The following is a 15,711-nucleotide window of genomic DNA, read 5'->3' as shown; positions in this document are numbered from 1 at the left end:
AAAATAGCAGGAATTACACTTAAAAGATGTACCTGTTCCAACTTGCATACAAATTCAACTTAAGAACAAACCTAAAAAAATCATATTCTTAACCTGGGAACTACCTGTATATAATAATAATAATAATAATAATAATAATAATAATAATGCTTTATTTGTACCCTGCTACCATCTCCCCAAGGGACTCAGTGTGGCTTACATGAGGCCAAGCCCACAATACATCAGTAAAAACAATATGGTGTGAATTGTTGAAGAAAGTGATGTTTGGAGATCTTCCTAGCCCTTTCACACAATAATGTAAACTCTTGACTGTTCCAGCCTTCTATGCAATCTAATGATTTGAAGTTACAGAACAGCAGAGTATAATTAAAAATGAGAAGGAATTCCTTGGCAATGAAGGCATATCAACAATAGAGTCTCTTTTTGATGTCTTCTAGAAGAAACAGTACTGCTACTTGATGTGGGTAATATATTTGAAAATTCTGCATTTAGCAGGGTTGGTCCTGATAGCCCAGCTATCAAACTTTTATGATTATATAGTTTTATATTGAGTTCAGGACTATTCCACACATTCATATATTTATTGTGTAGAAAATAGCATTTTCTGCACAGATTCTACTCTACTCAAGGAGGAAGAAAATATCATTACACGAATTGCTGTATTTGGAGCAGTAATTTCTGTGAAGAAAAGGCTGTATTTGAGAATTTTTTTAAAAAACCTGCACAGAAAACAGCATTTTTGGCACAGCATTTCTTTTGCAGTAATACTATTTTCTGCACAGAAAATACTACATCCTACATTTTTTTTAAAAAAGAGCATATGTGAATTTTATGCTGACTTAAGCTTGAACTATGAATACCTCTGTCTGTCTAGGATTCTCCTCATCATGGTTTCCTAACACTCATGGTTCCATAATGAGGAGACTCCTGGACTGACAGAAGTATTCATAGTTCAAGATGGAACCATTTTTTTTCAACAATTTATTTAACATTTTGACTATATGTTTTTTTCTCTACACCAGGGCTGGTTAAAGTTTTTCCACTCATAACACTTTTTAGCCCGAAAAGTGTTTATGTGGACCTGGTTATATAAGTACATAAAATAGGTATAGAAGTCAAACATTTACTGATAATAAATAACAAAGAAATGCATTTTAAAATAACTATTTAGTATACATTTAATTTTATCATTTATTAAAGATGAAATCCAATTTACATACTAATGAGATGTGTTTTCATTTATGTTTACACAAAGCATTGAATCTTTGCTGAATACTTGATACTGCAGGACTCAGAACATCAACATTTTTTCATGCTACATGTGCATGTTTGGTTAACAGCCTCAACTGGTAGAATGTACTTTGTTGACTCTTTTTTATTTATCCTAAATTGTGGAACCATAATGGGGTGTTTTGGGGGTCCATACTGCCAATCTAAAAAATCCTACTTTGGAGAGTGAACCAGGTACCTGAAATGGACACATATCCACCTCCCTATTGTTCCCATAATAATCTCATAGAAAGATAGAGCTGGATGGCACAAGGATCATCCAGTTCACTCCCTTTCTTCCATGCAGAACACAGAATCAATTTACCCCTAACACAGTGGTTCTCAATGTGGGGTCCCCAGATGTTGTTGGCCTACAACTCCCAGAAATCCCAGCCAGTTCACCAGCTGTTAGGATTTCTGGGAGTTGAAGGCCAAAAACACCTGGGACCCCAGGTTGAGAACCACTGCCCTAATGTATGGCAATCTAGCTTCTACTTAAAAACTTCCAGAAAAGGAGACTCCAAGGAAGCATATTCCACTATTGAACAGCTCTTACATTCAGGAAGTTCTTCCTAATGATTAGGTGGAATCTCTTCCTGTAATTTGAATCCACTATTCCAGGTATTAATCTCTAAAGCAGAAGAAAACAAGTTTGCTCCCTCTTCAATTTAACATTTTATCAAATATTTAAACATTGTTATCACGTTCCCTCTGATTACATACATACACACAGTCCATATCCTCCTAACCATTCCCTCCTTTCACAAGTTGCAGACAAATCCTTCTTGAACTTTTAATGGCAGGTGACTGATGTTTTTGGTTTCAAACCAGGATGCTTTATGAACCCAGCTTAGTTTTATAAAATCAAAATTTGACAGGAAATATTTCTGAAACTGAAAAGAAAAGCAACAAGCAAAATGAGCATTTTCTGCATACAGTTGCTAATCAATGTACATAAATACCAAAAACATCCACTACGTAGTGTTCAGAAACTTTTTACTGTTGCCATACGTTTTGCAACCCCAACATTCAGTTAAGGCAACCTCATTTGGGTTCATAACCCACAGTTTAAGAAGTTTTTCTCTATAAAACATGCCACTGTTACTAACCTCAGATTTAAAGAACATGTATTGACCATAACGCAATAGATCACAGAAAATCAAGACCTAATGCCTAAATTACCTGACTTGACATCAAATTCAGTAATTTACATTGCCCTTACATCACATGTTCTTATGCCAGTTATCAAACAGTGAAGAAACAACTGACCCCCATGCATACACACTATATGCTGATTTCACATCAAATTGGCAGCTATTTCTAGAATTATTAAATCAATAAACTCACAGTTACAGTTAAATTGCCACTGATAAAAGATTGCCAGCCATGTCAGCTCATAGGCCATGCACTAGTATGCCCAAGATTCAGAGAAAAGGAGGAACACATTTGTAACTAATAAAAGATAACAGGTCAATTTTAACCTTTATAATTATATCTGTATACTCAAATCCATTCCAATATTAACCTTTTTAAAAAAAATGAACATTACAGTTACAATTTAGAAAAATATGACATCAATGGGTTTTTTTTAAGAATTAATAAAATGGATAATTTTGTTATTATTAAAAAAAACCACTGGCTTGTGAAAAAGAGGACCTAACACACCGTATCTGAACCTGTAAAGAACATTTGCAAATGTGGAGCAAACTATAAGTCAGCCAACATAATGTCTTCTTGCAAAGCATTGTGCCATCTGTAATAAAGCTGCTGCAGCTACCTCACTGTTAAAGCAAGGAGAGAACATAGCTGACAAAGCCAGTCACACCAGTAGCCAGCTTGGCCTATTTTCCAGAGTCTGTCCTCCTACTTCTGCTTTCTGCAGTTCTTTCTGCTCTGCTCCCATTTGCCCCACCACTGCTTCAACATCAACAAAGCATACCATAGTAGTCAGGGGAACATCACCAGCATCATACAATATCCCTAAGCCCATACACAATAAGACCCTGAAGCCTGCAATTTTATAGATAGATAGATAGATAGATAGATAGATAGATAGATAGATAGATAGATAGATAAACTGAAAATAAAGTTGATCTCACATTTGGCTCCAGTCATAAAGCAATGTAATTCAACTTTCCTCATTGAAAAATGAATCAATTGCATGGAATTCATTATTTGTGCCAAGTTACTTCCAAGCTCTTGACCACAGATTGAAACCACTGGAAAATAAGCCTGTCAAACATGTCACTTGCAAAGTACCATGTATACAGATGCTAGGTAAACAAATAAATATACAAGCAATTACTCCAAAAGAGTTATGTGAAAGCAAACTGAAATTCATTCATTTATTATTTATTTATTTATGACATTTTGGCCCGCCTTTCTCAACCATAAGACGACTCAAGGCGGGTTACAGATTGGGATGATTCAATGCCATGCATTCATAAAAGTGTCAACATAACATTATAAAAACATATATAAAACCACTAAATCATGTGGTCACCGATGTCATCTTGTTAAAAACATTTTCCAGTAACATCATCTGGCCATTCCATGTTCATCATTCATAGTTTCATGTTATCTAGTCCACTGCATTCTCAAAAGCTCAAACTTCCATATATTTTCAAAATTCAGATTGAAATTCAGCTGACCCATCCTATTTTGCCAAGATCCTCAACTTACCACAGTGTTCTTTTCAGACTGATTCCTTAAAACCAGAAGACACTTGATTGAGCTTGTCCAGAAGAAATAAATGAAATTTACTGAAGTCCTCAGGTAACGGAGATGACAATTAATATATCCAATTTTTCAGTAGCCACAGAGTGCATCTCTCAGTTACAAGTCAACCATGGTATGGCTTCTTCTCCCTGGAACCAACAAAGACAAGAACAATATGGTTATAATTAATAACAGCCAATCAATATGTTTTGGAGGCCGACAAGCACAGATGGGTAACTCAGAACACACTGAGAAGTAGGAAAAAGAGGAAATGACAATGGTAAACATAGGAGGAGAAAGGACTACACTGTAAAAGGGATGCCTGTAGGATGAGCCAAGGAAAGAGAGGAGGGACTATATATTCAGTGGCAGAGCATAAACTCTAGGTTGTCAATTCAATAACTTATTCCTCCACCGGAGGGGGAAAAAATCATTATTTATGACCAGCCATATCATTAGGTAGAACAAGAGTCCATCTACATTGCAGTTAGATTCTGCTTTAACAGTCATATCCCCATCCTATAGAATTATAGCAGAAAATAATACTAGAATTTGTGAGAGCCAAAGTCTGTTGCTTGAGGCAGCCATCTCAGGCTGTACCCACACTGCAGAATTATAGCAGTTTAACACTGCAGTGCTATGGAATTCTGGAATTTGTAGTTGGTTGTGATACCAGAGCTCTCTGACAGAGAAAGGCAAGACTACTGCAACAGACTACTGCAACACGCTCTACGTGGGGTTGCTTTGGAGACTGTTTGGAAGCTTCAATTAGTCCAAAGGGCAACTTACTGGAGTGACATACAGGGAGCATATCACCCTCCCCCTTCTGTATCAGCTCCACTGGCTGCTGGTCCACTTCCGAGCACAATTAAAACCTATAAAAGCCCTATACGGTTCTGGCTCAGCTTACCTGTCCGAATGTATCTCCCCCTATGTCCCACCTTGCAGTTTAAGATTGTCCGGGAAAGCCCTGCTCTCAGTCCCGCCAGCCTCACAAACAAGCTTGGTGGGGACGAGGGGCAAGGCCTTCTCGGCGGTGGCCCCACACCTGTGGAACTTGCTCCCCAGTGAGATCAGGTCGGCGTCTTCCCTCCTTTCTTTCAGAAAGAAGGTTAAATTGTGGTTCTGGGACCAGGCTTTTGGACAGCAAGCATGACAGCACTTTGGAAACTGAATCGGACTGGAATTGGCTATATGGGTTGATGACAATGTTTTTAATGTGTTTTTAAATTAACGTTCTATTTACTGTTTTAAACTATTGTTATATTTATTTATATTTGTATTATCTTGTGGCATTGAATTGTTGCCAGAGTAAGCTGCCTTGAGTCCACCCTCAGGGGTTGAGAAGGTTGGGTTAGAAATGTGGGAAGTAAGTAAGCATCACACAGGCAATGTAGTGTTAAACTGCTATACTTCTGCAGTGTGGGTACAGCCTGAGATAGCTGCCTCAAGGAACAGACTTTGACTCTCACAAATTACAGTTTTATTTTCTTCTTCACTAGTCAAACTAAGCTCTCTAACCTGGGATATCATGCACTTTGACAATAAAAGGCAGCAAAATGCAGTGGACTGGTTCTGGAATTAGGTAGCATGTAATCTCTGATTGAGAACTTGATGAACCACTTCTAAAATAGAGATTAGGGATGGTCATCTGTAGCCTCTCCAGAATACTAGCTTAAAACGCAAGTTGCAATTTGAGAGTTGCATTTCCATGACTTCTGCTTCAGTATTAGTAGATCCTGTTCTGATTATGATCAGCCATCTGAAAAACTTGCTCAAATTCAAAATCAAAGTTGTAAGCCTTCTAAATTATACTGACTTCAAGAAAAACCAGATTTACACTTGATGTGCAAAAAACAACACAATTCACTGAACAGTTTCCTGCTAAATGATGATAAATACACTGATATGGGAGTACAAGATAATAATTGTAAGAGAGTCACATGTGTTGAGAAATAAACAATAAAAATCCCACTAAAAATAACAATAACAATATCCAATAAAACAAATGTACTCTGTAAGTGAAATCTAATATAGATGTAATTTCTGGGGCTGTTCGTGCATGTCAAAATATTTTAAGTTCCTCTGATAAGGTGTTAGGAATGCAGCTCCATACAAAAACCAACATCACCACAGATAAAAAGTACATGCCCAGGAAATCCTCACAAGTGTTGTCAAGTAATTAGCTCAGTGCCCTTGGCATAATTACTTCAATAGGAAGTACATACATGCATTTCTGAGGTAGGTAAATTCTAACTTAACTGAGCAGCACAACATGAATGTTATAATATTATTCAGACGTCTACATAAATAAAATGGTTGTGGGAAGAAGAAAAATGGGAGTATCTGGAGCCCCTAAATGTTGTGCACGTATCTATGTGTCTTCTTGATTTTCTCCATTCCTCTTGAATTTTACCTCCCAGACAATTTTGCTACAGCTTTCTTAGATCCCATGAGAAATGACTTGGCTGCCAGATCATCAGGTGAGAAGGAAGACACATGCACATACTGTCTCACATAAAATACTCTTGAATTTGGACGGTGTGATCAAATGTACTAAGACAGTGTGTCAAAGTAACTGGGTCAGCAAAGGGAGACTCAGAACAATGCCTGGACATGGCCAGTGAGATTTCTTTCTTTTTTTATGAAACCTCCTTACGGCATAAATACATCTTTCTGATTCAACCATTGCCACACAGGTTGGGTTTCACGGAGCCACACTACACATCAAAATGCTAAATCACAGACAGTATTGGGTGAAAATAGCTGAAGGGCCTCAGAAGGTCAGGAAAAGTTTCTAAGGTTGGAAAACACTGAATGCACTGACACAAAGTATCATCTTCAGGATATTTTAAGATTCTTAGGTCATGTATAGTTCTCTGCCCCTCAACTTTATTGCTGGTAGCATTTCTTCTGTGAATTAGTTGTGTAGCGGTATTGCCATAACCCCAGAAATACAAACAAGGCCATTCAATTGCCCATTACTATTTCATTTTATTGTTTGTTACATTATACATCCTGTTTTGGCTCAAACAAAGCAGGTTTATTTCCTAAAAAGTGAACAAAATACTGCAGGTAAGTGGAAGAACTGGAAACAATCAGGTAAATGAGTTACTGTGTTGTCCAAAATTTCTGGGTTTACCCGGTGTGCCAAGTTCTGATAAATTCCAATGAAGACACACAGGATGGAGGACAGAGTCAGAAATTGTTTATTGCTCTGTTGGGCAAAGAAGGATGCCAGGGGAATTTTCCCAGATCGGGTATATGTCAAGTTTAAAGACATTGACATTTTATAGGCATTTGGAAATAATAGACATTGCTCTGATTGGTACCAATTACAATCCACAGTCTTATTGGTTCACAGTTCATTCATTGTTTAAATAAGAGACATTGCTCTGATTGCTACAGATTATGGCCCGCAGTGTTAAATATATGGTAGGAAACTTAATCAAGCCCTTCATTGGAAGAATTCTTCTATATCCACACCACCCCTTTCCGCTTGTGGAAGCTTATTAACATAGAAAGTGACTGTTTCATGGGAAACAATGTTTGCAGATACATGTCAGGGTTGGTAAGGGGATGACTCTTTGATTAAACAATCAATAGTAATCTCTGGATGATGGGATTTCATTGGGGTAAATTCATTGTAACTCTGTGAGATCAGAACTTATCTGCATGCTTGAGCCTGAGGCTTGGCTTCAGCTCAATTGTGTGTGTTTGGGGGGGGGGGGGGGAGAATGGAGAAACTGTAAGTGTTAGTCCAAACTTCCAAAGCTGAGTGGGATAACTAAAGATCATACTTGAACCTCAATGATTTTGGACTTTGGGCAATAACTGTAGGGAATAAACTGATATCTGTAAGCTGGAGAATTCATCCTCTGTTTGTAGAGGTAAGTATCATGTTTGTGGGGCATAGGGGCAAAGAACCCTCAGGAAATTGAGAAAATTTAAGTAAAGAAACATGTTTTAACCTCACTAGGAATTTCTAAATCCTACATTAGATTAGTACTAAAACTTGAATTACACTGAAGGATATAGAAGATTATTAATCAAATCTGCAAATAGTAATAGAATAGTAGAATCACAGAGTGGGAAAATACCACCACAGTCACCTAGCATTGCAAGAATACATAATCAAAACATTCCTGGCAGATATCCTCTCCTTACATAGAAGGAGACTCCACCACATTTTGAGGCAGCATATTCCAGTGCCGAACAGCTCATACCATTAAGATGTTCTTCCCAGTGTTTTGGTGGAATATCTTTTCCCGCAATTTAATCAAATTCATAAATGTGGGGGGCTGCCTGTATTACAAAATATTGCCAATCATATTCCAAGATAGGTTTGACAGTACTTCTACATCCTTGAATTCCATTCTGGGAGACAGGCAGGACATAAATCCAATGAATGAAAGAATGAATGAATGGGGAAATATGATGGATATGACTGTTTTCAGTCTGTCTAATATTTACAAAAGTAGAACAGTTAAGTGGTAAAGTTGCCATCAGGAAACACCCTTGCATGTCCAATGAACTGGAATGGCCAACTGACCACCAGTGCAAAGGTGGAAAAGGCGGAATCTTTTGTACTGGGATCCATATCCACCAAAATTGCACTTTTTGACACTTCACCCCCAAATACAAAAGATCAAATCACTTTGGTATGGTTTCTAGTTTCTCCCAGCAGTTTTTGTTGTATATTTGTTCAGTTGCTTCCGACTGTTCATGACCTCATGGACCAGCCCACGCCAGAGCTCCCTGTCAGCCATCTCCACCCAGCACTATAATGCTTCAATCTAAATCCCAATGCCTTATAATGCTTTAGTCTAAAGACCCAATAGTTTTATATACAGAACATCTCAATTACATATACAGGTATATATCATGCAAAACTAGTATTTTCCCATCAGGAAAATTATACTGCACTACATTATTATTAATTTGTTTTGAGAAAGAGAGGGAAGTCAGTAAATTTGAAAGGTTTCCTATTCTTCAGAAACAGAATATTTCAAACATCTTCATTTCTCAAGAGAAAAAAAAAGAAGGAAAGGGCAAGAAAGTTTAATTTTTGAACAAATGTAATGAATACAATTCTTTGAACTAAGGATCTTGTCATATGGAATTTTCCTCCATGTCTACCTGTTTCTACACATTTCAAAGATAGACTCCCACAGAGCCCATCAAATGACACAGGACTGCTTCCAGTGGCTGCTTGTGGGACTCCATTGCCGCAGCATGTAGAAATGGAAGGATTTCAAAGATGGGCAGAAACAGGCTCCATTCATTTCCTTGTGCATAGAAATGCTTAGAAAGTGTATTTTTCCTTGTTCTAGGAAGTGGTGGATTTGTCAGATTATTTGTGTTGTTTCAGTATGAGGGCAGTCTGCCAATGCTCCTTCTGTTTCCATTATTGTTCTAAAGGCAGTGTGGATCTCACTGAAAGACATATTTTTAAAAGTGTGCTAGTCTCCATTCATGTAGAGGCTTCAGGAGAATAATCCTATGGGAAGTGGTGTCTCAAAAAGGAAAGGATGCTGGTCTCCTTTACGGTAGGGGCTTCAGGGGAACAAGTCCATGGAAAGTCATGTCCCAAAAAGGAAAGGAGAGGAAAGGGAACAATCCTACATGATGGTGGTGAGTAAATTCTCCATTTTCTTTAAAGACAGAACCCACTGAAATGTCATGCAGATAAGACAATTCTATCCACTTTCCCCTCACATTGTGGGATGAAGTCCTAAGGGTGCATCTACACTGTGTAATTAATGCAGTTTGATACCACCTTATGTGTCATGGCTCAGTGCTATGGAATAATAGAAGCTGTAGTTTTAGCAAGTCATTAGTGAACTCTGCCAAAGAGAGCACTCATGGTTGGATAAAACTACAGTTCCCATGGCGAGCTTTGGGATCTGTTATAGGTAGAAGGTTGCATTTGCTCCTTCATCTTATGCTGTTCACATGTCTTTTGAATAATATTCAGTAGGAGACCAAGGTTCAAATTGACACTCAACTATGAAAATGCAATTGGTGACCTTGGGCAAATCATACTCGCTCCACTACAAAAGAAAACAATGGCGACCCTCCTCTGAGCAAACCTTGGCAAGAAAACCTGTTATAGGTTCTTCTTAGGATCGGCATAAGTCAGAAAGGACTTGAAGGCACAACATAATACAAAAGTAAAGCCTGAATAAAGTCATGGGTAGAAAGGAGAAGGGTGAAGAGGCTTTCGAGCTGCAGATTTAAGAGAGGTACAAAGAACGGCTGCAGTATTGCCTGAGGGTCCTTATATGCTCTCATTGCAACTTGTGCACTGTTTTATTTACTTGGGTTTTCATGCTAAGATTTTAGTAAGAGGGACATAAAAGACGCCAGGGAATGTTTTCTATAAAAGGGCCTTCAAAAGCAAAAGTAATGCTGCAGCTTGTCTGAGCTCCCTCACATAAAAGAGCTAAATGATCGTTCTCGGGGATTTAGCAACCCAAGCAAAAAGAAAAGATATCACCTTAAAATAAAGAATAATGGATATATATCAGTGGGTGCCTGAAAGGAAATCTCTAACTCATCACAGCTCTACTTTCAGGGGAAGGTTTAAAACAAAATGGAGGCACTTCAAAATATCTATTCATTTGGCTTGTGCGAAAGAAAGTAATCTCTCATGCCTGGAGGCAGTTAGAGTTAGTTGGTCTTCCAGAATGGAGGACAAGATGAGAAGAGAAAAGAAGCTGGGGGATATCAGGCTGAATAAATATTAGGATGGTATACTGACACAGCCTTTTGAAGGTAACTGAACAATATCATATTTGAAGCTTTTTAAGCTCAGTTCCATTACGTTTTAGAGAACTACATTTCCATTACAAATTTCCAAAATAAATCTTATTGGTCCAAGGTAAAACTATACATTTTGATCCATATTTTAAGCTAGCTTTAAAGTCTAGCTTTGGAACAGGGGCAGGATGGGATTCTGGCAGTTCCTTTGAAGTAAAAATGATTGATGCTGGTCCAATTTCCATGTGTCTTCAGTCATAACTTAATCATTATCTAAGGAGGCGGAAGAAGCAATCACTACTCTATGTTTCATTGCAAAATTGTATCTGTCTGATAGAAAAAAATACAGTGAGACTTCCTATTGAAAAAAATGTTCACATTTCAGAAAAACCCTCTTCCTTAAAACAACAAAACATAGAAAAAATGGCACAGAAAACAGGGTTTTCTAGACTAGTATATGTTTTTGTACACCATGTTTTTGTGTAAATGACTTTATTATAGTTTATAGTTTTTGCTTAATTGTACATAACTTCCCAAAATATGAAAAAAGGAACAAAAATAGTAAATTATCTCAGTCAGCAGAATAACAACCTTTGGAAATTCTTCATACTTCTGGGCCTTACACTATGTTGCCTCTATTGAGATAGCTGGTCTACCAACCCAAACTTATAAATGGTACTCTTATAAATGGTACTCTGAGGTTGTGTCTACACTGTAGAATAGTTTGATATCACTTTAACTGCCATGTGCTATGTGATCCTGGGAGTGTTAGTTTTACATGGTCTTTAGCCTTCTCAGTCAAATAGTGCTGGTGCCTCACCAAACTACATCTCCCATGAGTCCATAGTATTGAGCCATGACAGTTGAAGTGATGTCACAACACATTACTTCAGCTATGTAGATGTGCCCTGAGCCACCAATTCATCTTGAAAAAATGATGGCCTGAAGACTATGTCTTCATTGTAAAAAAAAAAAAGTGGGATGATTTCTACCAAATAGACAAACCATAAAGTCTAGTTTTTGACCTTCATCCAATTCATTATCCTTCCTTGACATATATTTTACACTTTCAAATATGATTTAATGGTTATTTGTTACTGAGTTATCGTTATGGCTGAAGCATATATTATTCAATGTAGATAGTCTTGCTAAACTCATGGGAATCATTACAATTAAATAAAATAAGCTCCTGAACAATATACTTTTGAATTATCAGTTTGAGTATGTGCTATGACCAGAAGCACACATTTTCATCAAAACCAAAATTTATTTTTCACAGTAAGCTCTAGATGTCACTGTTTTTATCCTGCTAAGATAAATATTGTTTTTTATTTATTGCTTGTATGCCCTCCACAAACACTAATATCACCTTTCTTTTATTTCCAATTTTAAGTCTACATTTGGCCTTCCCACTGTTTTAATTATGTGTTGCTTTTTTGATAATGTTGTGTATTTTATTGTCTATGTTTTTTAATTGCTTGTATTGATGTTTTATTGCTTTTGTTGTTGTGTTTGGGCTCAGCCTCATGTAAGCCGCACCGAGTCCCTTGGGGAGATGGTAGCGGGGTACAAATAAAGTTAATAAATAATAAATAAATAATTTATCCTGCCGATAAATATAAGGTTTCGCAGATTTACATATGGTTATTTTACACCTGATCTGGAGCCACAAAATAAAGATGTACCACAGTTCTCACTATCAAGCATATTATTATTATTATTATTATTATTATTATTATTATTATTCAAGTTTAATGGTATATTTATTCAGTTTGACTAGTTGTGCATGTACTGCCCAGATCCTCTGCGCAATAGCTTGCTTAGTGTTTGATGAAGTAGGTAAAGGAAGGCAATTTGAAAGCTAAAAATCTACCCTTAATATGAGAAAATTATGCTATAATTATTGTGGATAGGGAAGAAGAATTTAAAGAAAATATGAAGAGGAAAATTTTACCACTTCCTAACAAGACAGTTCCAAACTGTGGTTTTCAGTGAAGTGTTGTTCATCTTATAGTCTCCCTTTCTTCAGAAATGGAATTCAGGGAGGCTTACAATAATTTTACTTAATCTAGAACAATGGTGTATGATTCTTCTCTTCTTCCGTTTTCTCATACAAATACGTGCATAAGCTTGCCTTGCCTTGGACTGGCAGAGTTCAGATACCATGGTCAAACCGCACCTTGTGTTTATTGATAATCCTACTTTCCCTTCCAGATTTACTCAAACTATTGTTTGCTCTGGCACAGAAATCCAACAAATGCTAGCTGATAGAACTATAGTGGTTTGAGTGTTAGACCAGGAGGCCATGGCTTTAACTTCCACTTGGTCACGGAAACCACTGGGTGACCTTGGACTAGCACCACTTTGATAGTGAAGTCACTGACTTAAGGTCATCATGTCAGAAGACTTGAAGGCCCACCACAAAAAAAAAACAACAAAAAAAAACTAGTGACAAAACTGCCCAAATCCATGATCAGCCATCTTAGCTGATGGATCATTACAGCTGCCAACAAGTAACTGTAACAATCAGATTTTCCCTTTTGTATTTGGTTTAAATCCATGGATTTTGAAGAGATGATTATCAGCAATGATCCATCAGCTGACATGGATGTAGAAAGAACAGCTAAAGAGTGGAAGCAGATCAGAGACAGCTAAAGCATGGAAGCAGATCAGAGACAGGTTGAGAGCCCATTGTTTTCCCAGCTTCTGAATCAGCCGACTGAGAATTACAAAGCAGGATGAACAAATGTACTTAGCTTTACATTTATGCTGAGGGCTGTACTGGTCACATTTGTGCCAATTCAGCATTTTAGCACATAAAATCTACTTTAATAATCTGCAAATTGCTAGAGGTAAAATTATGTTCCAGAAAAGAATACAGAGAGAATCTGATCAGGATGCTCTTATACAAACATTGGGGAGGAATGAGGATCAGCATGGTGCCATCTCAACTGAAGTCCTCTGGCAATTTCTGTCATTTATAAAGAGATTTAAAAGTTGTTTTTCAATGGCTGCAGCATCCAGCTGCACACAACTAATGACTGGAAAACATTGTTTTTCAGTTGTTGACATTCTCAAAGCAACTGTGCTAACATAAATGCTTTCGAAGATATCACCCGATTCATACAAGTCACCCGCTGGATAAATACCAGTAATTTTAAATGTCACCCACTTATGCATATATAGATACATTGGGGATATTTTTTTACTGCCAGGCAGTTGCAACACTCATTAAAATATAATAAGCTCCACAATGAATAGAATAAATACTTATTACAAATTGAAAAGAATAATTAGCATTTTACTAGTTCTGTGAAGAAGGAGTCTATAGCTTTTATTTTTTAAAAAGATCATGATGTCACCTGTCATGGTCAAAATGCATTTGAGTGTCAAACTGCATCCAAAAGATTGTGTAAAACAATCCAAAACTACATATACACTCTAAAACATTATTTTTTCTCCTGAAATGTCTAACAATTGGCACAGGAATAGGAAATATGTGGCAAAAATGGTACTGTTAGGCCACTGCCATCCCTTACCACTAAAAGTGCATGCTAATGGCAATGGATGTAGTAAAATGACCACTGTTTCCCATCTCTGGGGGGTAAATATACACAATAGACCCCTGATATGTCGTCTGAGTTTAGGGGGCATCTTCAGACCATGTGGCTTTCTTCAAGAACAAATATGATAATGACAATTAAGTACATGATTCAGATGTCCTTTCTTAAATATAATCAACATTGTACAAGAAAGTGCAGCAGTTTAAATATATATGGAATGCATGCAGAAATGTGGATGTGGGGTCAAGATTTCAGACAGTGATTCTTCAGTGCAATAGGTAAATACTGAATGGTGCAATGACAACTAGAAAGGCCTTGGACTATGAATTTGGTTTATGTGATTTTAATAATTGCTTTTAATGTTGAAATGTTTTTGAGGTTGGGTTGTAATGTATATGTTTTATTTTGTTAGTACGTATGTTGTACAGCATCGAATTTCTGTCTACTTGTGAGCCTCCCTGAGTCTCATTTGGGGTAAGAAGGGTGGGATATAAATATAGCAAATCAATCAATCAAAAAATAAATTAGTTTGAATATATACAGTAAAAGCCCTATATCCATGGAGGATGCATTTGCAGACTTACTGAGACCAGGCTAGGTATCTCCGAGTCCTCTACTCCTACCTTATGATCAACGTCTGGTAGAAGAAAACCATAGAAATGGGCTGAAGGACCTAAGAAGTGCACAGATGTGACAATTTTTATCAGGTGTGGATAAATGAACTGTCCTGTGGATATGGGGGCTGTATTGTGTTAATCTTAATATTTCTTTATTTCATCTCCTCACAAAGCCTGAGAAGAATACACCCACCTTGTCACACAACTGCCAAAAAAGGCAGATGTCACTTTGCTTCACAGCAGGGCATGGGGAAGCCACTTCCCCATGCCCTGCATTGCCCGGCTCCTCTAGCTGTTGATCCCATAGGGGAAAGCATGGTGTCCATGTGGAGCATGCAGCTTCCCCCCATTAAAGTCAATGGCAACATAGGAAGCTTACAGCTTCCTTCCCCCCCCCCTTCACCCACGAAGCTGGCACAATGTCATATGATGGGAGCTGTCCAGCTCCATGGGTGACCAGAGCTAGATCACTGCATGTCACCAATTTTAGCCCCATGTGATGAGGTAAATCAGCTTAATCCATGGTGAGGAACACTGGGAATTACAATGCAACAACATCTAGAGGGTTACTCATGCTCCTGATCTAGGCCCACTAAAACTGACCTGGCAGCTGCCATTTCACTCTGTGGTGACAAAGAGAGAAAAGAAGCTGAACTACTCCTGAAAAAAGCATTGCCTCCATGGTAATCTAGCTACAGATATTTCATCAAACTTTAGCAGAATGACATGAATCTGTCTGTTCCACTGGGAAGCCAACTTTGTGTCGCTTCAGCTGGTCACTG

The 15,711-nt window shown here is 37.6% G+C and overlaps 1 protein-coding gene across 3 annotated transcripts in view; it reads right to left on the bottom strand.

Annotated features, from left to right (window-relative positions):
- Window positions 1-15,711, bottom strand: part of LOC132774511 (cadherin-18) — a 768,567-nt gene that overhangs the window by 317,646 nt on the left and 435,210 nt on the right. For all 3 annotated transcript variants that reach the window (XR_010909825.1, XM_060774682.2, XM_060774681.2), the window contains one exon: window positions 3,952-4,136. The gene's annotated coding sequence lies outside the window, so the exon portion shown is untranslated. The remainder of the gene's footprint in view (window positions 1-3,951; window positions 4,137-15,711) is intronic.

This window comes from Anolis sagrei, chromosome 4 (assembly GCF_037176765.1).
Source record: "Anolis sagrei isolate rAnoSag1 chromosome 4, rAnoSag1.mat, whole genome shotgun sequence".
In the NCBI taxonomy this organism is placed as follows: Eukaryota; Metazoa; Chordata; class Lepidosauria; order Squamata; family Dactyloidae; genus Anolis; species Anolis sagrei.
Note: the sequence above shows the minus strand (reverse complement) of the source record. Positions and strands in the feature narration are given on the sequence as shown.